Source organism: Erithacus rubecula (assembly GCF_903797595.1).
Source record: "Erithacus rubecula genome assembly, chromosome: 2".
Lineage (NCBI taxonomy): Eukaryota > Metazoa > Chordata > Aves > Passeriformes > Muscicapidae > Erithacus > Erithacus rubecula.
In genome coordinates this window covers 80,315,891-80,342,163 of record NC_136685.1, presented here as the reverse complement: position 1 = coordinate 80,342,163, position 26,273 = coordinate 80,315,891, and the positions used below count along the sequence as shown (strand labels likewise).

At 41.8% G+C, this 26,273-nt stretch overlaps 1 long non-coding RNA gene across 1 annotated transcript in view; it reads left to right on the top strand.

Annotated features, from left to right (window-relative positions):
• Window positions 1-26,059, top strand: part of LOC306798374 — a 34,493-nt gene extending 8,434 nt beyond the window's left edge. Inside the window, exons 3-4 of the long non-coding RNA XR_013773327.1 lie at window positions 9,493-9,597; window positions 25,948-26,059. This is a non-coding gene — a long non-coding RNA (uncharacterized lncRNA). The remainder of the gene's footprint in view (window positions 1-9,492; window positions 9,598-25,947) is intronic.
• The last annotated feature ends 214 nt before the right edge of the window (window positions 26,060-26,273 follow it).

The window sequence follows — 26,273 nt, the reverse complement described above, 5'->3', positions numbered from 1 at the left end:
ATTGCCTGTTGTCAGTCCTGCCTCCAAGGATTTCATAGTCTAGCCTGATGCCATAACCTACAGCAGCAGTGATGGATGGAGGTTTGCCATTGACAAAGAAGCAGTAAGTACCAGAAAGAGGTGCCAAGCAGGGGAAGAGTTGTCTGAAGACGGAGCACAAAGTGGAGTGGAGAACACACTGTCCCATTCTCTGGGAGTCATCAATGTTGCCATAGAAATGAATTTGAAAGAGTAGATTATTTTACCCTCAGGAAAACAGAAGTTTCTTTTTTTTCCTAACACTGACTGCTAGAAAATCATAGCTTTACATGGAAAAGACTGAATCATCTTCCCTCTAGCTGCCTCTGGACAGAGCAGCTATCAAACTGAATGGCTGTATCTCAAAATTGTGGGTTATACCCCTTTTCTGGCAATTATGTCCCTTGGCTTGGTAGATTGTGCTATTAAAAATTATTTTTTTAAAATTATACTTCACATTTTATATCCATCTGAGCAGCTGAATCAGGGAACTCACCTGTAATGTGCTTAAGATGTATGCCATGTGTGAGTCCTTACCATGTTGCAGTTGGATCCCCTGACTTGCTTAGCAGCATACAGACATGTTGTTATATTTAGGCACCATTTACAGCACCCTTTTTCAACTCTGATCTTCAAATACATTCAGGAAGTTACTTTGTCCTCCTTAGATGTCACTTAATAAAATTAAACTTCAGCAGCTGCAGTCATGTGCTGTAGTATCTGTATTGTTGTCATTATCCCAAATATTGTGGGATTTAGAGATGTACTGCTTTAGCAGGAGGAGATGTGACCATCCTTCATTTGTGCAAAGAATTGTACCACCTAAACTCAGGATACCTCCACTCATTAACGCTATTGAAATATCAAGAATTTCAGGGACTCCTTCAATTAACTTGCCATCAACATTTCTGATTCCAAATGAACTTGCTGGGATTGTTCCTGCTTGGGAGCCTCTTCAATTTATGCAAAACATCTGTCTGAAATGTGTCTCATGTCAAGAGATGCAGGCTCAAACTCCTGCTTTTCCCACAAGTTGGTTTACCTAGTCCTTTGCTGTGACATTTGCAAGCCCTCTGTTGTTTTGGGACATTGTTATTGTTGTCCCTGCCATGTTCTCCCAAGGGAAGTTGAAGGCCAGAGTTCCCAGGACTCTGGAGTGGATGTGCCCACAGAAATTTTAGAAAAAGGGAAAACTTTATCCTTTACATTTTACCATTAATTTTAGTTGATGTGTGGGTTTTTTTTTTTTTTTTTCAGACAGTGAATTTTAAATTTGCAATAGATTCTGCCTTTGAAAACCAATGTTAGCAATTAATGAGCACAGCAGCTAGGGATAGAGAAGCATATTCATCTATCTAGAAATCTATACAAAACCAGCACAATTTTAGGTACTGAATTTTTCCAAAAACAGCTGGTGAATGAACTGTAGATCACTTGAATTAATTAACAGGTTTTCAGATACAATTTCAAATGGTGAATTCATTTCAGAAAAAAAAAAAAAAATCTCAAAGCTATGAACAGACATTTTGCAATGACTAAATAGACTATAAGATAAACTTCATTTAAGAAGTTATTTATATTAAAAAATTTGCTCAACTCTACTGAGATTTGGGAGTTCACCCTTTTGATTCAAGTCCCCTGCTTTCAAATACACACGCACGCACACACCATATACTCTGTCTCTCTCTGGGCAATTTAGCTCTTGCAACATCTTGTTATTAGCTATAATCATTAGTGCCATGGTCATTTTGCTGTTCCATTTCCTCCTCTCTCATCTTTCCTGGTTATGCTTGTGCACTACAGTGATTCCTCTCTGTCTTGTAAAATTAATTTTAAACATGGAGACTTACATGCTTCAGTCTTTAGATGGCACCAAAACTGAATGCACTAATTAGGGAAGCTTTATGATTTCTATTATTTTCCACTCACAGAGAGGCCTGTTTTTTTAAAGCCTGTGAAGGTTCTGGCTTGGAAGGCTTTCTAGGAGTTCCACGTATGCTGTCTGTAGTGCAAAATCTTGTGTTGATTAAAGGGCACCATCTAAACAGAAGCAATTATACCAGCAGCTTTGAAGTGCACTGTATATTGATAAAAACAGTACTGAATTGAGCTGCAAGAGTTTGACAACAAAACATAATCAAATTCTTGAAATATAAAACTAAATGGTGAGGTTTTGTGATGTTGGTAGTGGTCCTTTCAAGTCCTTCCTGTTGAAGCATATGAAGCAGTCAAATATTTTCTTTTCATCACAGGGCATTATTATCTTTAAGGAGCTTGTAGTGACTTCAATTTGTCTAGATGGTATTGACTGAAACAAAGCAATGCATGAAATTGCATTTCTAAAGAACCGGTGCAAAATTATATGAAATTAAAATATATGGAGACATTAAGTGCTCCCCAAGGGCAATAACACTGGTACTTAATGGTCAGAGACAAAACTAGGAGTTATTCACTATGTAAATCCTTATAGGCAGACAGACTTCTGATAACTGGGGCTGTGGTGAAGGAAGGTCTGAAACTTTTTTTCAGCCCTTATGCTGGGGTGGTGACAGTCCACTCAAAGTGATCCCTTCTGATCCTCAGCCCTTCCCATGCCCCAATGCCTTTTGCCAAACTGGTTGCTGGTGACCTGTGTAACATTGGAAGACTAAAGAAAACATTGGTAGCATGATGAGTGATAAACCCTCTTGGTTTTGAAGAGCACTGTTGCCAGTCCTCTGATGAGGGATGCTCTGGGAAGTGCTGGGCTTACAAGAGCAGCTCTTCAAGTCAAATTGTTCCAGACCTTTTTTTCTCCTCTCTGCTCACCAAATGGCTGTACAGACTGTTGCTCTTCCCAAGGAGTTAGCATCCTTTATGTGCTTTGTAATTGAATGTAAGCTTGAAACACCAATTTACCAGCTCCCCTTCTGGGCCCTGAAGTTTTCTTGTGTAGATGTTGTGCCCCAAGCAAGTTCCAGCCACAACCAGCCTGCTTTCCATATTTTGCCTTGAAGGGATAGCTTGAGACAGATACCAGCCACAAACCCCTTTATTAGGTTGTTGTATTAGCCTGTAAGTTGTGCAATCCAGCACTGGAACAAGCCTCCAGTGAGGCTGCAGCATCACCATCCTTGAAAATTTTCAAAACTTTTAAGCAGGGCCCTCAGCAATCTGACTGCTTTTGAAGGTGATTTTGAGCTTGTTCTTAGTTTAATGGATTCCTAAAATCCCTTCAAACCTGAATTGTCCTAGGTCTTAAAACTCCTTTGTATTGGTTGTTTAGACTCATTATCCCCTTTCATTTCTTTGCTATCTGGTCTCCCTTAAAAAATTTACTCCCTTAAATATAATGTCCTGTGTCTGGAAAAAAAAAAAAAACCCAACAAAAAACAGGTCCACAGAAAAGCACAGATGACCTAAGTGGAAATTTTAGTGATACCATTACATCAGAGCAGGGCTTTAATTAGTAGGCCTGAAGTAAAGATAATCAATTCTGCCTGTATCTGTTACAGACACATGAGAGGGATGCTAACCAGATGGAGACTGTCATTTGTTAAAGTGAAAGGTGTCTTCTCTAACCTTGGAAAGATCTCTATTCTAACACTGTGCTTCCCTTCTTGAGCAGCTCAGCAAGGCAGCAACTGTGAGGGGAAGAAAGAAAGAAAAGAAGGATTCAGAGATGTAGAACTTGAGGAAGTCAAAAGCTATCATACCTGAAATATGTTTTTTAACTTCTACCTTCCTGGTGGGTTCTTTCTCAGGAACTGCACAAATTTACCTCAGCCTTTAAAAAATAATTTAATTCCTTGTGGATTTAGCCAGGAGGAAAGGCACTGTGTCATGCTCTCTTGAGGAAAGTTTGGGCACAGAAGGAAGGAGGCAGGGCTACAGGTATGCTTCCCATTGGAAAGATGATTCCTTTACGCTGATGTAATATGGTCACAGGGGCTGACAACGTGACTCTGGATCTGTGTTGCCTCAGAGAAAGCTCCCATCACAGAGAGAAGAGGAAAGCACTGTGGAGCAGGGATTCACCTGTCCTCAGGGTCCCCAGTCTCCCTGGAATAGCCTGTCCTCTCTTCAACAGACATGACAAGGAGACTTTGGCCAGGCCAAGTACTCCCATGCTCAGAGATGCCCATTGCAAGGGGGAACAACCTGAAGGATGAGCAGCAATTCCTGTGTCTGTTCTAGGCAAGCAAAACTGGAACCATTACAAAGTAATCAAGGACAACATGGTAGGATTCCAGCCTTACACTATCTTTTATTATGAGGTGTTTATGATCCTGTGTTTTCTAAATACACCTTGTTGTTGGATCTCTAGGAGAGTGGGAGAAGTCTCAAAGACAACCAAAAAATGGCAATATGGGAAGAAGAAAATGAAGGAGAAAAGAAGTGACTTTAATAGAGAAGAGATTCATGTTTTGTAAGTGTCTAAGGAACTTAAGAGATAAAATATTTGGTAAATTTAAGTCACTTCAGGCACTTCTGATAATTCACATAATTTACCAGGAAAAAAATCCCAAATTATAAAAGCTTGGTTAGCAGGAGGAAAAACAAACCTTATTTATTATGTCCCTCAGTACTCTGTATATCCTAAGCTTGGTGATAGATCCCCAGGGAATTTCCCCTTGAACACATCCTGTCTTAGCACAGAGCAACTAACGTGTGAGAGTGCCTAGAAGGAGTCACTGTTTTTGAGTGACAGCATGTAAACTGTACAGTCTCCTGTAGAAAGGCTGTCTGCTGGTATTTCAGCTCTCTGGTAGAGATTCTGTTTCCCCTGTAGCCTGGCCTCTCCTTGTCTGTTTGTTTTGTTATCATTTGTATGGAGATCATCAGATCCAAGTACATTTGACATATGGAGATAACAGTCAGGAAAGGAAACAACATATGGCAGACAATTCGTATCCATCAAGATCTGTCATAAAACCATTTTTAGCAATAGAAAAAGAGGAGCAGAAAAAGAGAGCAGGTTTGAATTTAAAATAAGCATGCTGCTCTAAAAAAAGAGGAGGGCCCAGAGCATGCTTTTCTCAATGAGACCATTAGTTCACCAAAGCCAGCACCTGCTGATGCTTGAACACTGGGTTAAAATCCTCTGTAGTGCACTAGCCAGTTCTAGTTGACCATCATGACCAACTAATGACTAATCTCAATGTCCTGAATGAAGCCAACTAGACTGGCTGTCTAGCCTGTCCAATCACTGTCTTGGGCTACTTCTGGGCTAATTCAGCTGCTCAGCTCAGGTTATGGGGGGGAGGGAGAAAATGAACCTGTACAGGTGCTAAAGGCTGTGTGGGTGCAGAAACCCCCAGAGCATGATGCTTGTGCTGTCCTCACTTGTGCCCTGTAGCAACATCACATAATTGATTAGACAGATGAGATAGTCCAAGTCCTTCTTCACAAGGCACTAGCATTGCCTCTTGGAAAGGGGGACCGGACTGGATTCAGGATGAATCATCTATACATATGATTCAAATCATCTATATGGGTGCTTTGGATGTGTAGTCCTAGGCTTCAGGATGCTCCTGGGACTGATCCCCTCATGTAAGGTGTGGATGTACACCAGAAGAATGATATTTGAATTCTTTAATACAAAATAAAACCTGGTCTTTCAGTTTGGAATTGAGCTTTTGGCTAGAGAGGAGCAGTTTGAAAGACTGCATCTAGTCCAGATATGGTTGAATATGCATTATTTGGATATACAGGGAAGTTTTGAACAAGGATGCTTTCCAAAAATACTCTGCATGTCATTAATCTATGTAACTTAGTAATAAATGGAATTTATTCTGTAAAATGTTACATCCTAACGGAATTTTTCCCTAAGGGAAACCTGGCCTTTTACCAAAGAAAGTGGCCCTTTCACTTGGTTTCCTTTCTATAGCCCTATGGAAGAGTCCTGCAGGACAGAGATGCTGCTGTAAGGATGAGAAAACCTCTGCAAGGGAGTGTTTACATTGGCCAACCTAACAGAGGTTTCACAGGTTCAGTATCCTGTGCCAAGAGGAAGGAGCAGCCTCAAGCTCCTTATGAAACCAAAAGCTGAAAAACAGAGGAGAAATAGCCAGAGACATATTTTTCAGGGAGGATCTTCTTCCAGTCTATTTTTCTGATGTTCTCTCATATAACTTCTAGTGTGGCCATCTCTCTTTCTCTTCTGGCAATTATCTTCACATCTGTTATTTTCTCTGCTCCAGGAGCAGAACAGTTGAGCTGTAATGTTGGGGTTTGCTGGTACTGCATCTCTGTAAATAAAAGGATAGCAAATCTTGTGGGAAGAAACAAACACTCTCTGAGATGGACAAGGCTTATTTGGTGATTCAGGGTACCTTGCTAGGAATGGAATCAGTCAACCTCATCTAAAGGCTAAACATTGACCTGAGTAGGGTTACATGAGAGAGGAACTTGGCCAAGTTTTTCTCCCACTCCTGTCTGGGTGAGCAGGAAGGATGAAACTTTCATCTGGTTTATCAGGGCACCAAAGCCTGGCCCTGTCCAGAGCCTTGCCACAGGGGCAGAAGAAGGAGGTATTGCTGTTGAGCACAGCAATCCTTTACACATGCCAGCTTGGAGGGTTTAAAATGCAAAATGGCATTTCAATGTTTAAGAATAGCAAGTAATTTGATGGCTATAACAGAAAAGCTTCCAATAGAAGAGCAATGTGTTCCAGGGCTGCATAACACTGCAGATAAAATTGCCTTTGGAATCCTTGTCTAATATTCCAGCCTTTCTCTTGCTCAGCAAAACACAATAGCCTGCACTAAAGCCTCCCTGGGAGGGCAGCTAGCAGCACATTTACTAGACACTTCAAACATTTGATCATATTTCTCCTGAGTCTATTTAATATCTGTTAATGTCAGCAGCCCCAGACTGATCAGAATGCCTGCATTGCTGGGGAAAAATAAAGTGTTTAATATAAAAGATGAAATGGGTAAGCAATCACTTACTGATGTTTTTTGGAAATGGATAGGTGACTACCTAGGCTCACCCTACCCCACTTCTTCTATCCCCCTGTCTGCAGCCCTGCTCTGTTACCACCCTGTTGCTGTGTGCTGCTCTGAATGCATTAGAGTGGTTATTCTGAGTATACAGGAGATGCCAGGAATAGTTTCAGGTTTCCTGCCTCATCAAACCAAATTCAATCTGTAAAAAATTAATACACCCAGAAGGAACAGTTGAAAGCATCTCCAATCAATTAATGTTAAAATGGGGGCTAGAAGGCTGATTTGTTAAAGGAAACCCAATCCAGCTCAGGGCTCAAGAGGCTACTGAGATGAGTTACAGTGATGAGTCAAGCCGCAGTGCTACAGAGGAGGGGAGAAAATAAGGTATAGGTTGAAGCTATCCATGCATTGCTCTCAGCTGCTCATTGCTTCAATCTGGGGTACCCCAAAGGCACACTCTGTTTGGGGCAGGCCAAGAAATCTCAGCAGAACAAGCCTTCCACCTGGATTTCCCATAAGGCAGGAAGTGGCATAAGTCTAGGTGTTGGCACTTGCCATTGAAATCTTCTGTTCCTTCTCACAGTGCAGGTGGAGTGAGAGTAAAGGATGCAGCCAACAGCCCTGAGAGATCTGCACATTTACAGCAGCCCCATGTGAGCTGCACTGCTCACTCCAGTGACTCAAAAGACAAGTTGGTATACCATACCCATAACTTTGCCTTCAAAAATCATAAGCCTAAAACAGATAGATGAAAGCTGGGAGATTTTTTATTCATATCTGAACTTTGTTGACATTCAATGTTATTTTGTGATGGAAGTTGAGACTTACATAATCTCTTGACTCCAGAGCCTGGAGCTTCAAGGTGCAGTTTTAAAGGCATGTGGATAAGCTTCAAGAATTGCCAACAAAGATCCTCGTGGTGTATTTAAATCTATGTAATTTACACGCAGGGGTTCCATCTGTAATTCTTGACTGCCTCTTGTCTGGTGGGCTAGACTTCATAAAGTTGATTTTATTTTTTTTTTCCTTGAACGATGCCTTGATTATTTCCAAAGTGTAGAAAACTTCCAAATCATGTCTGAAGCCACATTTAAATGAAAGCTTTTCAAGCATGTTTTCTTGATACCTGCTGCTTTAAAAATAAATAAATATATGACTAACCAAACAAATAAATAAACAATTAGGTACACAGCAAGCTGAAGTCTGTTGTCACCACTTTGTTTCTGATTAAGGTAGGTCACACTTTTCTTCCTTCCAGCTATTAAGTATTTAGATCCATTTATACTTTAATCCCTTGTCTTTCTTCCTGGTCCTTTGTTGCTGTGTTACATCCTCACAGTCAGAGAGCATTGAACTAAGTGGTAGAAAAATGGGAAGATGGAGTTAAGGCAGTAATCCAGCTTTGAAATAAAAAATTGGCCTGAGGTTGGTGCTTGAATCTAAAGAGCTTACTGGAGGCAGAAGAGAAAAAAAGAGACTGACAAGAAACTGAGGCAATACACCTGAGCTAACATTAGTGCTTATCTGGATGTGGTATTAAATGGGGTCCTTGTGACAAAGGGTTAATCAAATTGCATTTTACTGAGTGTTGACTGGGCCAGGGCTAAGAGTAAGAAATTTTTCTGAAGGTTATGATAGGATTGTTAGGGTTTTTAGGTGAAAATGTAGTTCAGCTATGCTACTTGGTGGGCTGCTCTGTTCAGGGAGGGCTTCACACTGCCATGAGGAGGAATCAGAGACACCATAGGTTGTGAGAGGGGAGGTACTCATATTGCACCTTCCCCTCTATCCCTTTGTTCAGGCAGAGGAGTACTGCACCTCAGAAAAATGGCCACTTGATTTTCAAATCATTGCCTGTGATATATAGGGTGTGTTCTGGGCTTGATCTTTGCTGAAAACAGTTGGAGGTGGGAAGGAAATTTTGTGGACACCATCTGGTCATAGACAGGAAAGATGTCTACCTATTAACTATCACATTTTTCCATATTCCTCTTTATCTTTAATAGCAGCAGCAACCTCTCCTCTGGCTAAATTAGAGGAAACCAGCTAGAGAGAGCTCAGGTAAAGCCAGCTGAGATATTCTTATGCTCACTAAAAGAAGTTTACACAAAAATACAGTTACTGGTCTCCTCTGTCAATACCTGAGCATGCTGACTCCATAATGCCCTAGGTTACACCTCTAGTTCTTTGCTGCTTGAAAGTCAAAATCAATTTCCCCATGAAATTTTGAAAATAAAATACCTATTTAAGGAGACATTTTGGGCTCCATGTGTGCTGCATTACAAGAAGATAAAAACTGGGTTTTGCTGACAATGAGCATCATTATTTATCCAGGTCTGGGCAAAAGGAATTATGTTTTTGCAGTCAGATATAGGAGACTTCATGGCTCAGTTGTGCCCTACACTAAGATACAATAAACACAATGTGGTGCAGCTTTAATTTTAATTCAAAATAAATATTTCCATAACCCATAAAATTCCTCTAATACACTTATCTGGGAGAACACAAAGATTAAAGAAATCCTGCTAATTCCTTTATCTTTCAGATACAGGGCTGAAAACAAAGACATCCAAACCTTGAGCCATTTAGAAGAGGAAGAAGCCAAAATCTGTGGCAGAGGTTTGACTGCTGGGTTTACTCATGGCTTCAGGTAAGCTTCTTTCCCTGGGTTATTTAGCATTTCAGAGGCCCTATGTGTTCCTCAAGGAGAGCTGTGGATTACAGACATAAAACCTTGCATAGCTTGCAGCCAAGGCAGAGCAGTGGGAGTACAAACAAGCTAATCCAGGGTGCCTTCCTATCCAGCTGCCTGCCTCTGACCCTGGCCAGCACTACATGCTTCAGAGGAAGATGTAAGAACCTCACAGCAGGCTGATGTAGGATAATCAATCCTTTCAACCTTGTTCTCAAGCCCCATTAGATCTCATCCTGATCCCAAAATAGTTAGAGGTTGGATTAAGTCTTGAAGGATGGCATTTAATATACTCTAAAAATTGTTGTTATCATTAACTCCCATGACTCTGGAAACTAATGCTATCCATAGACAAATACATTTTCATTTTGAATCACCTTGTGTCCTTGGTCTACTATAGCAATGAGTACATAGGCTTAAACACCTGTTTGCAAAAGGTATTTAATATTTCTTTCTATCTGTGGTGATTTTGCTGTGATTTTTTTCACTGCATGTCTCTTTTTCTGACATTTTGAGCTAAGGAGGAGGGATAAAGTGAGTATACTCTAAAGATTACATATTCCTTCATCACATTATTGTACAAAAGGTCTCAGGAGATGAATTATTTCAGCAGCTTAAGCATAAGTTTGGCAGCCTGCTTCCAGCCCCACTCAAAAATACAGACAGATTTGCACCTCTCCCAACACAAACCACATCCACATCTCACTCCAAATTGCTGACCTTGGCTGACTTTTGTCCCAGCTTTACCAGTCATTTTCAGAACATGCAAGATCTTACAGGAAAGATATTTTTGCAGACCACCCCTCCCTTGGCAGCCCTTTCCTGCCCTACTCCAACTGGAGCAGTAGCTTGTGTCTCTCTCCCAAAACTAGCCCTTCCCTCACCCTTTTAGCCTTTCCCAGGACTCTCAGGCATCCTGGAGGTGGAAGAGTTGTCAGTCCAGAATGACTTCCCTGTCCCTTTCCACCCTGCACCATTTGTAGCATTTTTACTGTAGTGATTTTTTAAACCTAACCCTTGCTAATAACTTTGTCTTCCACTCTTTCCCTAGAATGTCTTCTTAATATTTTGCTTTAACAGGAACAATATCCCCATTTAACTTGTGCAGTATCTCTGAGGAAGTTTTAGGGCCTATGAAGAGATGTTGTGTAGGATTTCAGCTGGATTTGTAGGGCTCACATAGAATTGCTCAAATATTTTTGAGTATTAAATTTTTAATTAATTTCAGCTCTCTGCTATAATTTGTGCACAGATTGAATCTCCATGGATATATCTACAGTGATGACTTGGACTGCCTCCTTGTGTCACCTTTGTATTTTTGTACCATTTGCAGTGCAGCTCCTCTCCCAGACTCCAGCTTTTGACCATTCCTCCTTGCTGCTCTTTCTCCATCCTTTATCTTCCCTCTCCTTATAACATCACAACCTCTTTCATGTTTTATACTCTGTTCTTCTCTCCTTCTTGGATGTTACATATCTTTGGTGTTTTGGCACTGTTTGGTTACCTGAGCCAGTCTGAGCCTAGGGTCTTTCTGAGTGTCATCATCATCATAATTCTTACTACTCACCCACCTAAAAATTTGCAGCTGGTGCATTTTTTGATATTTCAGTTCCAGTCCTTTCTAGTTTGTTCATAAATACAAGCAAATTAAACAGTGTGGAATCCAGAGTGGAACCTTAAGGCATATGATGTTTTCCAGGGCAAAAATAGGCCATCTGATTCTTCACTTCTTTTTCCTTTATTAAAGTTTCATCAAAATAATAGTTTACTTCCTTCTCTGAATTCCTACAGTTTCTTTTTTTTTGTGATGTTTGCTCAAAAGCATTTTAACATTCTCAGTAGGTCATGGCTCTCCTCTGACATGGCAAAGAATTATGAGAGATTAGTGGAACACTCTTGCCTTCTCTGGCTGTCATTTTAAACACCCTGTTACTATTTTTTTCTCTTTCTTAATGTTACTTTCAAAAAAGATGGCTAAAACATTTCAACCAAATGTAGCTTATCAGACTCCAATTTCTATCACCATCCTGATCACACCACTCCTCAGCACAACGAGGTTTCTAAATATGGAGATCAGTAGTAATTGGAAGAGCATGAAAAAGGAGAGAGTTCAAGAGCTTCGGGCTTGATTTTCCAAACAGTTTGGTACTAATACCTGGGGCTGGAGTTTCACAGACCTAACACAGTGGGAACAGAACTGTGTTGGAAACCTGACCCAGAGCTGTGTTTTGGCCCCTCTTAACAAGCTGATGAGTCTTCATGGCACAGAGCAGCTCTGTGCAGGTAACAAACTCAGCTTCCAGAGATCCAGTAGACCTTTCAGTGCCCAGAAAATTAGCCTTTCAGTAGAGCAGAGCAGCTTCACAGCTATTTGCCTTCCAATTTGGATGATAATTAGAGCAGAATTAGCTTGGTGGCCTTTGCCCTGTGTGTGGTTGTACCAAGAAGACAACTTTATACTTTGGAACTCCTTAGAATGTGCTTTGGAGAGTGTATCCACTCATCCCCCCTCTCAGACAAGGAGGAACCTCTTTCTGCAACCACTTCTGCATGGGGTGAACCTAAAACCTATGGAGGTTGCTTCCCTCACATGGAGATTCTGAGAAGGTGAGCATGCCATTGCCTCAGGCTTCCATCAGAATTCCCCTGTGACCCTCACAGTTTCTTCAGGACTAGGAGACCTCTGAGATCAGGCTGCTCATGCTCCTTCTCCCAGCAAAGTGTAGCCTGTCCAGTGGGACATGTGCTTCACTGCAGCTGGTCCTTCAGGCTGTCAGGACTAACAAAGTAGCCCTTGACTGGCTGCACATTTGCATCCCTGTGTTCTGCTATTGCCTTGCTCTATTGAGAAGAAATGGGTGCTATATTAGATGACTTAGCCTATTCAATGGATGCAGTTCCTGGAAGAAAAACCCAAGCAAAACAAAACAAAACAAAACCCACAGAAATCAAAACAGCTTGGAAATGCTGCTCCATATAATCCCAGCTGTCCTGTCCTGCTGCTAAGAGGAGCCATGTGGCTACTATAGACACATGCAGGAAAATCATGTTATTAGAGGCATCAGATATTTGTTCAGGAGGTTGTGGGATGCAGCCATTCCTTGGGCACTCCAGATGTATTTACAGTATTAAAAGGTCAAACAATCTTTCTATTTCCCTGTTTGCTTCAGAGAGTTTTGTTGAACATTCTCATTATTCGTTGTGGTACTTCTTTGATTTAAGACGATTTCTCTACACAGCTGTAGTTGTTAGAATACAGAGTGTGTGTGTGGTGAATGTGCTATTACAGTAACAAACTTCTCCTTGTAGTAGATATTTATTCAGAGAGCAAAGCTTTTAGTTCAGTTGTGCATGTGGCAGTAAAGACAAGATGTGCCAGGTAATTTGGGAAAAGAAAAATTAGTTAAATGGAAAAAGACACAAAATTAATAGTTTAGAGTGATGACTTCTGCCCCTGTCTTTGTTATGGCCTCTGTGCCATCTATTAACTTACTTTTCATTACCTTTTTTTGACAGACAGAAGCCCTGTACAACAGCATACAGTGAGAATGGGAATTTTCAAATTTTTGTCTTCACATAATTTCCCTCTAATTGCAGACAGGGCTTTTTGCCCCATGAACTGTAGATGAATTGCAGAAAGCCTCTGAATCCCAAAGCTGTTTTAGGCATCCTTTGTGATCCCCTCTCCAGAAACTGCTGGCTGTTCCTTGACTATAACACCCTTCCAGTATCAGAGAGGGGAAAGTGGCAGCAGAAAGGGGATTGCTGGAGTGGGATGCAGCTAAACACAGCACACAAACCCTCTGATTTAGTGAGAGAAGGTAGAGGCAGTGAGGACTTTCTGTAGGTTTAGGAACCATAGGAATGCTGGCATCATCAGCCAGAGGTAATTAAAGATATTATAATGAAGGCAGGGAGTCAAAGGCATTAAGTCATTATTCCCACTCTATATTTGAAAATCCTCAGCATATGGACTTGGATAAGGCTGATTACTTTCCAGAAGAAGTAACCAAAGAGTCTGCTAAACATTATCTATTAGGACCAAATATATCTAGGAGTCTTGAGAGGGTTGGCTCAGGAAACATCTGTTTTTAATGAACCTGGCAATATTGCTGGCAATATTGCAGATGACTGAAAATGTCTTAAGTTTTGCCAGTATTTTGCCACCCCTTCAGAGGGGTATAACAGGAGTAGCTAAGATAGTTATAAGCTAAACAACCTGAATTAGTATCTGGCAAAATAGTGCACAGGGAAATAGGAGTTTCTAACTGGAAATATAATTAATACCAGGCAACTTAGCTTTCAAGGAGGTAGAGTCTACTAAACAGAACAACTTCCATTTTGTATGTGATAAATTCAGTTGTCAACAGAGAGATAATGTGCTTTTGCACTGTCTTCAGCATGTACCAGCACAATATTTTGACTTGAGTCAAAAGAGGTAGGGAATGCTGACTGATGGGAGTGAGGTTTTTAGGAAATAGTCTGTGTCCAGTGTTATTTCCCTTTCTCTATTGGTGATCTTGAAATACATATAAAATTGCTGCTGATAAATCTGAGAATGACACACAAACTGAAGGAGTAGCCAATAATGATGGGGACAGAGTGGTTGCACAGAGAATTAGGATGGTGCAGTCTGCAGTGCCCATTACAATAAAATGTTTTTTAATGTTGCCAAATGCTAAGTCATTCACCTGGATTGCAGGGAAACCACTTTTGATACGGTTAACTCTTATTCATGGCAGCCCTAGCACATAGTTTGTTTCCTTTTCTTTCCTCTTTTTTTTTTTTTTCCCATCTTGAGATATCTGTTAGGGTAATACACTTGGATACGATCACTGACTGTTTTGTAAATGTTTTTTTTGCCAGCACAGACTGTTGTTAGGTGGTTGCGTATGTTAGTGTTAGTCTCTTACAGGTGAGGGTGACAGTGTTGTGCCAGCAGTGAGTGAATCAGAGTTGGTGGAGGTGACTGTTGAGACCTACTCTGTGCTCAGCACATGTCACTCTGCAGCTGAGAGTCCCCTTCTCCTTGCGTGCTTTTCCTACCGGGGGCGAGCTGATTAAAGCGGCTCACATCATCCCTGAGCTTGGTGCTCTGCTTGTGACTAAAGATTTGTACATTGGCTGATAAATTGCACTGAGTCAAATGTGCATTTAAAGTTACTTGAAGCACTTTCTTGGACAACTGCCCTTCCCAGTTCATTATTTGGGCAGTCTTGTACCATCTGTCCAAGCCACGAGCCCAGCTTACTGCAGCTGGGTCTTCATTAATAGACTCTCAAGGTTCAGTCCTCATGCTGTGAGGTTTGAAGGGTGATTAGCATCTCACACTCTCTTGGGCAGGGTAGGGAAAGTCACAGTAGCAGCTTGTATTTCTTCATAGCATCAAACCTCATTTTTCTATAGAATAATGCAGAAGATGATACCAGGGGAGTCTATTTCCAATTAATTATTCGGAATAGCTTGATTTCATGCAGAATCTGGAGTGAAAGTAAAAAATCTTAACAGAGTAGTTGCACATATGAAAATGGATCTATTGATAGATGCTCTACTTTAGTAGCTTTTTCCTCCTTGAAATAAAATATCACTCACTCTAATGTAAGCCCACAAAGGCTTATATTTTATATATTTTTATAGTCACATTGTAATATTTTATAGTCACATGTTTAGAGTACATTGTCTCCACATCTCTTTTCATAGATCACTACACCAGGCAGATGTCAACAAGGATGCTGGGCTCAAGTCCAGACTTGTAGGACTGGTCAGCTCTCCCCCATCACTTCAAGATGCTCCTCTGCATGCTCATGGCACCCCACTGAACACATTCAAAAAGCTCCTGCCACTAAGGTTGTGAAAGCTGATGAGATCACAACTTGAGAAAACAGCTTTATTAAAATAGGGTCTTGAATATTGAACCAATTTCTCAGACGTGCTTCTCTTGTCGTTAACCCTGACAGATCAATGGGTTTAAATTTCTTTTTCCAACGGGCTAGGCAGGCTTTGATAAAAAACAAATGTATCTGTGAACTATTCCCTCTTTCTGTCCAGGAGACTGCTTCTTGATACATACTCAGTTATAAACATCATAGCGATTGTTAAAAAAGTTGTTTAAAAAGTTTTTTCTCTGTGTGATGGTTTCATATTGAAAGGAATGAGATACTGTAAATTGTACAAATCATGCATTTTTCAGAACTTATTTAGTGGATTAGATACTGTCTCCTCCTCCCCCTGCTGAGTAATCAATTATATTGGCATACCTGCATTGGTCTCATTTAACCATCTCAACCTGCAGGTGGTTACCTTTTGCAGTAGAAAGGAAAGCAGTGGTGTAAAATTAATTTTTGTGATGCTAGCAACCAAGGAGTTAGGCCCCTTTCCCTAAAAGTCCCCAGCCTATGGATGTTGTTTCAGATCTATTTACAGAAGTACTGATGAGTACAACAAGAACTACAGAGGAAACATGAACCTGCTTCATGTGGTGATGTGGCGAAAAATTAGAAGCCTCTGGAGAGCTGGATCTGAACTGCTGTTCCAAGGTTATGGGGTCTCCATTTTGCCACTGCCTTCACCAGCCTGTGAGAAAGAAATAGGTATAATTTCCTTAGCAAGAATGATCCAGCAGGGAAGAAATCTTTACAGGCTCTCACTTCTTCCAGCTCTTCTTAGCAGTTGTCAAGGAAATTGCATCTGACCATCAGCAGAGCCTGAGGGACTTCCCACACTCTACTCCTTCTCTCTGAAGCTGATGGTTGTATGGATGACTACCTCTGCTCTCTTCTCCCTTGGGATAAAACTGCCTGAGATCCTACTAAGGGCTCCTCTGAGGGATCTCCTAGGCTTGCTTTGTCCAGTCTCATGTCCCCCAGAAAACAGTGGAACAGGAGTCTCTGGGTCATTTCATTTTGCTGGGGGTCTTGTGTGAGCTGGGTGAGTGCCAGAATCTTGGCTTGGGCCAGGGTAGGGGACAGGAAAGTGCATGGCAGAGGCACATGAGGTTCAGGTGACATGCATACAATAAGTGATTTTCAATTTGCTATGTCCCCTTCTCTGAATATTTTTGGGGCTCTCATTTCCTGTGACCATCTCTTACCACTTCAGCAGCTGATGCCCAGGATGGGAACATGCTGCTTCTGCACCACAGGGGACTTTGTGCACAGACTTGGGGCAATGAGAAATAAAGGATTAATTTCACTTGTCCTCACAGTGTTGGCTTTTTGGTTGCCTCTCTGTGATAGAGAAATTTCAACATCTGCGAATAATCCTGTCCTCCAGAGAAGTGATTGCCTATATTGCATTATCTATGAAAAATTCTTGCCCCAAAACCTTATTTGTGGCTCCATTAACCTAAAGAACTCGTCTGAATGCTCCATTTGCCTTTTAAATAAAGAACAAGTGATTGCTGAGGACTCACATCCCTATCATTTTGTGTTGCTTTCCTCATTATGAGAGGAACATAAGGGTCCCCAATCATTATTTCTGACTCTGTCATTAGCAAAGGTCTGGAAAGCATGTTTTCACTCCATTAGCCTTCAGAAATAAAAAGAATGATTGCATAAGTCGAGAATAATTATTTCAACCAGCTCTTCTCAATGCATTGCTGTGAAACAGGCTGGGATCTAGATAGGAGCTGACAAATTAATTTATATTATTTCTATTTTCCAGAAAAACCAGTCCATGTTCAGGACTGATTTAGAAATACAAACAGTTCTATTTGTGGTTTAGTGTGCCTCTTAGATCACTTATGACAAACATCAGAAAGCAAATCTCTTCCTTCATGATGTCTGCCAGGAATGCTGTGATTTACCCCCAGAAGAGTGGTAGAACAGAGATACCCAGATCTGTCATGGTCCTTTTGTGTCCCAGAAGTATGTGGATACTTATGTTAATCAGGACTGACTCCTCCTGTAATGATAACCTTCTGTGATGATGCTGAAGTTCACAGTTATATGATGACATGTGAGCCCAGGCATGGTCCATCATCTGAATAGGGTGCTTTCCATGTTCAGAGCAATTTCTTCTTTGCTTTAAAGAAATGATGGAATACTCTCACCTTCCTTTCTTTAAAATACCAAAATGCAGCCATTTTTCTTCTAGATACAGTATTAAAACTTGCTGGACCTCTGAAGAGATCTGTAATTCCTTAGCAAGGCATGCTTGCCACCAAGAAGGGCTCATGCAGGACAGCCTCTTTCACGTTGTCTTCAAATGAGACAGCTGAGTGGGTAGGAGTGGGCAGTGAGTCAGGGCCAGCCAGACAGAGTCTTTCTGTCCCACCACTGCTTGTTGTCAGCAGAGACAAGCTGCTTCACAGCAAAGGAAGGCAATAGACAGTAGGATGATATGATAATTCAGTCTTGGATAGAAAGTACTATTCTAGAAGAAGCATTATTTCTTATTTTGACTGAAAATGTTCTTATCCTGCTGCAGATAGTAAAGTTAATTACAATGCAGCTGAGAGCTTGGAGTGAAAATGGGTTGAAGGAGATTATTTAGTCCAGTTTTCCAACTGAAAGAGACTTTTAGACCTTTTCTTTAAAATTACCAATGAGCTCATTGGCATGAAGGAAGGCATCTCCTATAGATCTGTGCAGCTCCTTTCACCATAAGTTTCTCACCTGGAGTCTGGTGGAGATAGGAAGGATAATATTCTCCTTGTCAGTGAAAAGTTGTGAGTTGTAGTAGTAGCTTTTTTTTTTAACAGATGTATGGTTGCCAAATGAGATGTGGATTGCAGCTTGAAAACATAGGTGTTCTGTACACAGATGCCATTCAATAAGAGACAAAGGTGATGAGCACAGAAAGAAAAAACCCAGGTGATATCGTGAATCATGATACTGTGCCAGAATGTTATGTTAATTGCACACCTTGTTTTTTCACCTCTGAGTGTGCTAGCTCCTAGGAGAGGAAAGAATTCAAAAGCTTGACTTGGCAAACCCACAGAAAGCCTGCAGTCATTTACACTTCACTATTAACGCAAATCATAACCCGAAAGACAAAGAAAGATGTCCTCTATCTGACAGTGCTGTAAAACAATTATCATGGTCCTTTTTTCCTCTGAACAATCTTCATGGAAACCCAGCCAGAGTATCTAAGACAGAAGAGTCTTCTGACCAGTAGTGTAAAGAAGACAGCATCAGTCCTGAGGCAAGGAATTCATCTTAGCCTTGAGACTGACCTGAACTTTAAAGGATCTGAGCCCAGGCATGCAAAGAATAACAATTGGTACATGCCGTAGTACCCTGTAAAAGCAGGCGCTGTGGAAGCTGACATGACCATCGCTTCTGCTGGAAGATTCACAGTACAGGTAAAGCCTCATCAAAATAGCCCAGAGAAACAGTGGGGTATGCCCGGGGAGCTGTGAGATATGGCCCAAATCTACACGAGATGAGCCTTCATCCCACTCCACAGCTGACAGTGACACATAGGCTGAGAAGATGTTTTGAAGCTTTTGGGTGATAAGTACCCAGAACTCGTCATAGACATCAAGGTTAGAATTACTGCCAGATAAAGTAGAGTGGAAGTAAAAGTGCAAGATGAGATAAGGAATACCATGTTAAGGGCTTCTAAAAGGGCTGTGACACGGACTGCAGGTTCCCATCTTCAGGTTGCAGGACAGGTCCCTGTGAGCTTTCTCTACTGGGAAAGTCACATAGTGCGCTGCTGAAACACACTTGCTGAAACATGGCTGTGTTGTAATTAATAAATAGACTAATAGAGTCTTCATTGCATTATTAGGACATTTAGAATTTACTCTGGGAAACCTTTCAACTCCATTAAATCCACCTTTGTCACAAGATAAAGTGCCGCTCATAATAGGCTCATTAACATGCAGACTGCAGTACAGCCCCATCAATTAACAGCTGGCAGGCAAAATTTTCCAAAAAGACCCCAAGAAACATTTTCCCTGACCAGGGGCTGGCTTCCTCAGCATGTCTGTTAGTCCTGTGTGGGATATTTCATGACAGGGAGCTTTTCTGCTATCTCCCTCTGCCATTTAAATGTACTGCCAAGACCAGCGGTAACCAGTCAGGGATCTGGAATGATCTGCCGGAGTTCCCACCCTGCTGCTGGGGTCTTTATTTGACTCAAAAGCTGCCATGAGCAGAAGATGCTAGCTCCATGCAAGAGCCATGGGCACTTTCCACCTCTCTCCCGCTTGGCTGACTCTCATTTAGAGCCCAAGTGTCAACTGCTCCGATTAAGTGCATTAGAGCCAGGCGCGATGATTAACAGTGAATGATAACAATGGCATTTCAGGGGCTGCTAATAGGCTTCCAAACTTAATCTCTCACGCTCTCACAGAGATAAAGAATAGATAATTCCAGCAACAATGATTACACAATAAAGTTTGCATTTGCTCTGTGCTGATGAGCTATGGCGCCAGATTTCGCCCAGTGGCACTTTTGAGACCCCAGGACTGAGGATGGTGCAGCCCAGGATTTTACGGATTTCCGATGTCTTGCAGGTCTGTCTCCTGGAGCAGGGAATTAACGTCTTTGTTCTTTCCTTCTTTCTGAAGCCCAGATCTCCAGACAGCAGCTGACAGGGAAATACAGACTAAGAAAAATAAAAGTTGTCCCTAAGTAAGCTGAGCTTACAACTTTCGGACAAAACTCACAACTTCGAGGCACAATTTATTGATTTCTGAGGATTGTCATTGTAGGTCTGGCTCATCCACAGTAGGGGAGAGATCTGTAGAACTGTCACTGGGCTAAGAGGCTCAGCAGAGAAGCTAGACTGGGCTACAAGGATGACTTTCTAAGCACTGGGAGCAGCTTATCTGAACGAAGTGAAAGCCTGTCAGTGACTGAAATGAGAAGCTTGACATGAAGATCTGAGACTTCAAGGTGTTGCATTTCAGCAGCCTGGACGCCAGGACACCGAGACTTAACAGTCCACCCAAGCTCAGATTCAGTGAGTAGCTGAGTTTTGATGAAACTTTTACTGGATAAGCTCCATGGACAAAAGCACACTGGGTTCAAGACAGCAAAACTCCCGCTGAAATTGTAAATGAAACATGGGCAGCCTTCTTTGTTTTAGGACAGTGCCTGCCACGAGAAAACTCTCAATCTCTCCAACCTGTCCATCATCCCATGGTGCAGACAGCAGTAAACTGGGCAAGTGTCACTGGAATAAATCAGTGTCCCACACCTCTGTATTCTAGGAGATACTGTTTGCTGCTTAAATTTTTACAAAAGAAAAACTGTTTCTTTTTTTTTTTTTTTTTTTTTTTTTTAGTCTAAATCTTGCCTGTGTTGCACCTGAGCTGTGTGTCAGAAAGTCAGCTCTTTCAAAGATGTTTCTCATATTCCTGTTGACCAGCCCTAAATTCAAGGTCTAGAATAAGAACTGTACAACCAAGTGGCACATTCAGTGAGAAAACTCTAGTTTTGGAGCAGGCAAGACAGCTAAACAGAATAAACATCCCACTGCTAGAGAATAATGGGATTTAGTGGATAAACAGCAAGACATTATGGTTAGGCTTTACAGATGCTAAATGTGTTAGTCCTTAAACAAACATCTAATGGGACTTTAGCCTTCATTATTTTGAAATATCAAGCTTCAGAAGACAGTAATTTTCTAACACCGTGTCTTCAGAAGAAGGGATATTATTAAAAAAAATCAAAGCAGAGTTAATCCCTAATGTATTAAGCCTCATTCAGTTTGTATTTTTGCATTTGCCCCTGCATTGAATTCCTCCTCGTTTTCACTCTGGTATCACAACTGTTCACATTTTCTTTGCTCAGGCTTCATGAAATGAACTCAAGATGCAGATTTTGGTGAAACCAAGAGAATTTGCAATTAAATCCACCATTTTCAGAGAAAATATTATGTCTGTGTCTTGAACTATGCTTTGTGTAGCGGCAAAGCACAGTTCCTGTAATCATGTCCTACCAGTTTGCTGAGCCCCTATTTTTATAGCAACTGTATCCCTACAGATCTCCCACAGAGGAAACAAAAGATGCTCATTATAATCACAGTTGGGCTGTCCTGAGCCCTTCTTTGAAAATCAAAGCAGTTCAATTATTCTTTTTACTCTTAATTTTTACCTATTTCTGTATTGCTGGTTTTATCTGGGGTACAATATGGTCATCCAAATACAAGTCAGGGTTGGGAATTACTCTAGTTTTATTTCTTGCAAAATATTGAAACACTTCACTAGGTTTTGGCACTGTGTTATTCGCTTTTGAAGAAAGATTTTTTTTTTTTTTCTTCCAGTTGTATCTAATACCTTATCATGCACGTGTCATACTCTGAGTGGCTTTAACTCAGTAAGATAGTAGAAACCACCCCAGAAATGAGGATCACATCCTGCCAGGCTAATGATTCATATAGTTCACTGCAGGGTTTGGTGGGCAACAAGAATGGTCTCCAAGGGCCAGAAGAAGGAAAGGTTAGCTCACAGGATGATAGGAAGTACAGAGGTAAAGAAAGGCAAGAGGGTGAGGAAGATGATCCCATCCTTTAAGGAGAAAAGGCTGTGTGGGCTCAGCTGATCATGTACCAAGACTTAGTTTCACCCAATGCGGGGCAAGTTCAGTATCTCCTTCTGGATGCATGGCTCATTTGGAAAAGCTATTTATTTTTCAAGGGGAAAGGATTTTTTTTTTCATTTCTGAGATGTTATTAGGGACAAACAGCAGTCTTGCCTGCACACTCCTTTTCCTACTTCCCTTTGCAGAGTCAGAGGCTGTTCTTGTTTACAGGTGGCATCTGAGAGAGGCTCTGTGTGTAGAGTCCGTTCAGCACATGTAACTGCTCAGGTTTTTCTTCATTCTACTTGATCTGCAACTCTTTTTTGTATAACTGAGGAAGCAAAATGCCTGTACCTCAGTAAAACTCTGCTTCTCACACTTGGTCCTCAAAGGTTTAAATTTATTATGTGTGCTTTGTTCCTGCCCAAGCTTCTCCTCAACACCCCTGTTGTCTATTACTGGTATAAAAATGATCTGTGTTGACACAGGACTGAGTGGGCACTTTGCATTATCAGATCCAGCATTTGCCTTTGTGCTTTATTTCATGCAACAAAAGCATAATTCACAGCAAGGTGATTTCTTGAAAGGTTTCCCACTGACAATTTGTGTAAAAAGAGATGCTGCTTGAGAAGACAGAGAAGTGTGTTTCTTCAGCCCATTCAGCAAAGTTAATGAGGAAATCACTCAAGGCTTCAATGCTACTGCTATGGCCCAAGGTGCACATTGCAGTTCCTGGGCACCTGGTCCCTTTCATTTCATGAAAGAAAATGAAATCTTGCTAATTCAGTGAGTTCGAGATTTCAATTAATCTCATTTCAGCAATATTTGGAACTTTTAACTGTACCTCATGTCATCCCATTCCATTTAAATTTTTTCACTTCCTTTCAGAATTTTCTTGTTTTCTTTTTGATTGCATTTCATTGCAATTTCTCTCCCATGTGTTTGGTTCAGTTTGTTCTCTGATTTTGAGATTTCATTTCCTTTCAAGAAATGAAGAATTTTCATTTCATGAAAGGAAATGAAATCTCAAAATCAGGGATAAAACTGGAATGAAAAGACTGGACAGGACATATGATGGAAGGAAATGCAATTAAAAAAGGAAATGAAATCTCACAAATTCAATGAGTATCACTGCAGCCAGTTTTGGTTCATTTCACCGCGCTTCATGTCATCCCATTCCATTTAATTGTTTTAACTTCATTTCAGAATTTTTGAGTGTTTTGCAATTGCAATTTATTTTACCATAATGCATCTCTTGTAACCTGATTTTGAGATTTCATTAAGTATCATTTGGGCAATTTATGGTCCTTTCATTTCAACTCCATAATTCCCCCTCTATCTGTTCATTTACCTTCATTCCCTGATTTCAAGATTCCATTTTATAACATGAATCGTAAGTGGGGTGGGGAATTGCCCCTCTTTCCGTGGTTCTGGGGGCTGTGGCATTAAGCTGCAATGTTTCACCTGAGCTCTCTGAGATCATCACCAGGCTCTGACCAGCCCTGCCTTTCCTGCAGCCCACCTCCTACCTGTGCACACCAGGCTCACTGCTCCTCACCAGCCCACGTCTTGCCACCCAAAGCAGGGATGTGCTTGCTGTGCACCCTTCTCTCTTCTGCAGCAGCAGAGTCTTTCCACTGCTGCTGGCTGAGCGGTTTTTAATTATCCTCCTTGGACTTTTGTGCACCATAATCAACAGTTAATTGCAAACAATCAGACAAATTGGTGGGAAGTAGAGAAGAGTGACAGAGGAGAGCAGAGACTAAAGCAGGAGCTGACTCCAGTGGCAAACACCTGTTTGGAGTAGAGGGGGCTGCAATGAAAGCCAAAGCTTCTCTTCTTTCCTCCATCCCTGAAGCATCTTCACTTTGCAACTCCTTCTGGCACATCACCTCCCTTGTAAGACAATACAGCTTGGTTTTGCTGGCAGCATTGCTAACTCCCATTAGTCTGTGGAAAATACAACACGCTGGAGGATGGCAAACAAGGAGAGCTAAAAGTCACAGCACCAAGCCTTAAGAGTTCAAGGAGTGTTTGGACAACGCTCTAGGCACATGCTGTGACTCTTGGGGCTGTCCTGTGCAGGGCCAGGAGCTGGACTTCAGTAATACTTGTGGGTCCCTTCCAACCCAGGATAGTCTATGATTATATTATAAAGTAGCAGCAGCACTGTTATTTTTCCTGTAGTTATCCAGGTGTTCCCCAGCATCTCAGAAGAGTCCTGCTGGCCTGGGGATAATTTACGCTCCGGGATGGTGAAGGCCTTGAGGAGGTGGCCCCAGCATGTGGCGCAATCCCAGCCACGGAACAATCTTTCCACGAGGACCAGACAAGCACGGCAAAGAGCTCCTGTGCCTAAAGCTGGTATTCTAACAAGGGCTGCCATGTTTTAGGTTATTTACAGCTCCACGCTACCATTAGCACCGAAAGGCCACCGAAGGGTTTGTGTCCGCTCAATTTCCACCACCTCCCGTATTCTTGGGCGGGGCGGGTTATTTATTTTTTTAATTAGTGAGGGAGCGCTCTCCTCCTCTGGAACGACGGCGTTTTTGCCAAAGGAGGGCGGCTCGGTGCGCTGAGGGCCGGGCGGTGCCCGGGGCGGTGCCCGGGGCGAGGCGGGAGGGCGGCGGAGCGGCGCCGCGCCGGCAGGGGGCAGCACCGCCCGTGCCCGGGCCGCGCTCCGGGCGCTCCCTCAGCCCCGGCCCCGCTGCGCCGCTGCCCTGCCGCTGCTTCCCCCGCGACGGAAATGCTAATGAAGGCAAGGGCAAAGGGGAAAGGAAAAAAAAAAAAAAAGAAAAAAAAATGCTGCCTTTTACAATGCGCCACTATATTAAACTTACAGCGCTATAAATCGGTGCCGTAAAACTGTAACTCAGGGGCTGGGTGTTAGACAAACCCGACGCGCTGCTGGGGGAGCGGCAGAGATCTTAACAAACTGCATCATATACAAGTTTCTGCAATGTACATAAAACTTGCTATTTTGTACCCCTATTAGCTGCTTTTTACAACCTTTTCAGGGACCAAAAAATAAAAATGGCAAGCAATAGGAACAAGCGAATCAATTCAGAAAAATAAAAGTTGACGTGAGCTTGCATCCAAGAAATGAGTGACGGTTCAGCCTGTTTTATTTTTTGTTTGCCTCTCTGAGGTGGTTTGAGAAATCTGGGTTAATTTAAAACTATTTTCTTTTCCGTTTATTTCACTGCTTTGCTTCCCAGCAGTCATGATAGTCACTGATAGATAATGAAGGCATGGTAAAATTGGTTATTCTTGAATATATTTAATCTTATCTCCAAGTTTCTACACCTCAAATGAAAATCAGCTGATTTGATCCTTTTTGCTTTTTTATGACCACAGATGATCTTAGGGGGTGTATTCTCCCCACTTCTCACTCCCTCCCCCAATGGGGAAAAAAATTTCTCCTGGTTTGTCCGTTTGTTTGTTTTGACCTTCAGAGCCTCATCTCCTGTCTTTCTCCTCGTCACTAGAGGAACCCTGACAAGAGCTTTTGAAACCATAAATAGTCATGTCATTATAAAGCAATAACATGGGCCACAGCTCTCCTTCCTTGGGAAGGGTGAGAAAGGGTTTGTTAGCCTGCTTTTCTGAGAGAGGGAAGGGAGAGCTGCACTTCATTTTGAAGTTTCCTGCGACATCACAAATCAGGTCCCTTGGCAAAGAGGGGAAGCAAACACCAAATATGCTGAGGTGAGTAACAACCTTGAGTGAAGAGAATCCTTTAATGTGAGCACTGTGTAGGTAATGCAGTATTTATTTACCACAGAAAAAGTGTAAAGAGCACAGCATTGATTTCTTGGTTTTTCTTTTTCAGCTTGGTTTCACGGGGCTTGCTCTTTTGGAAAGATTTTCTGAGATGAATCTGAATAGCTCATATCTGTATGTTTTCAGTTCTGACCCCCTGACCAGAGTGAGGTTTGCCATTTTAATACCCATATCTTAATTTCCAGCCTAAAAGGAGTTGGGTTCTAACTGTCCTGCCTTGCCAGGCTGGAGTGAGGCCAGGACATTAGATGAAGCTGCTTTTGTGGCACTTCTGCATCTGATACCTAGAGGACAGATTTCCTGCTGTATCTCTCATTTGACTCTGTTGGCTGAGGGGGGGATTTGCAGTCTGTTGGTAATGGTACAGTGGAACAT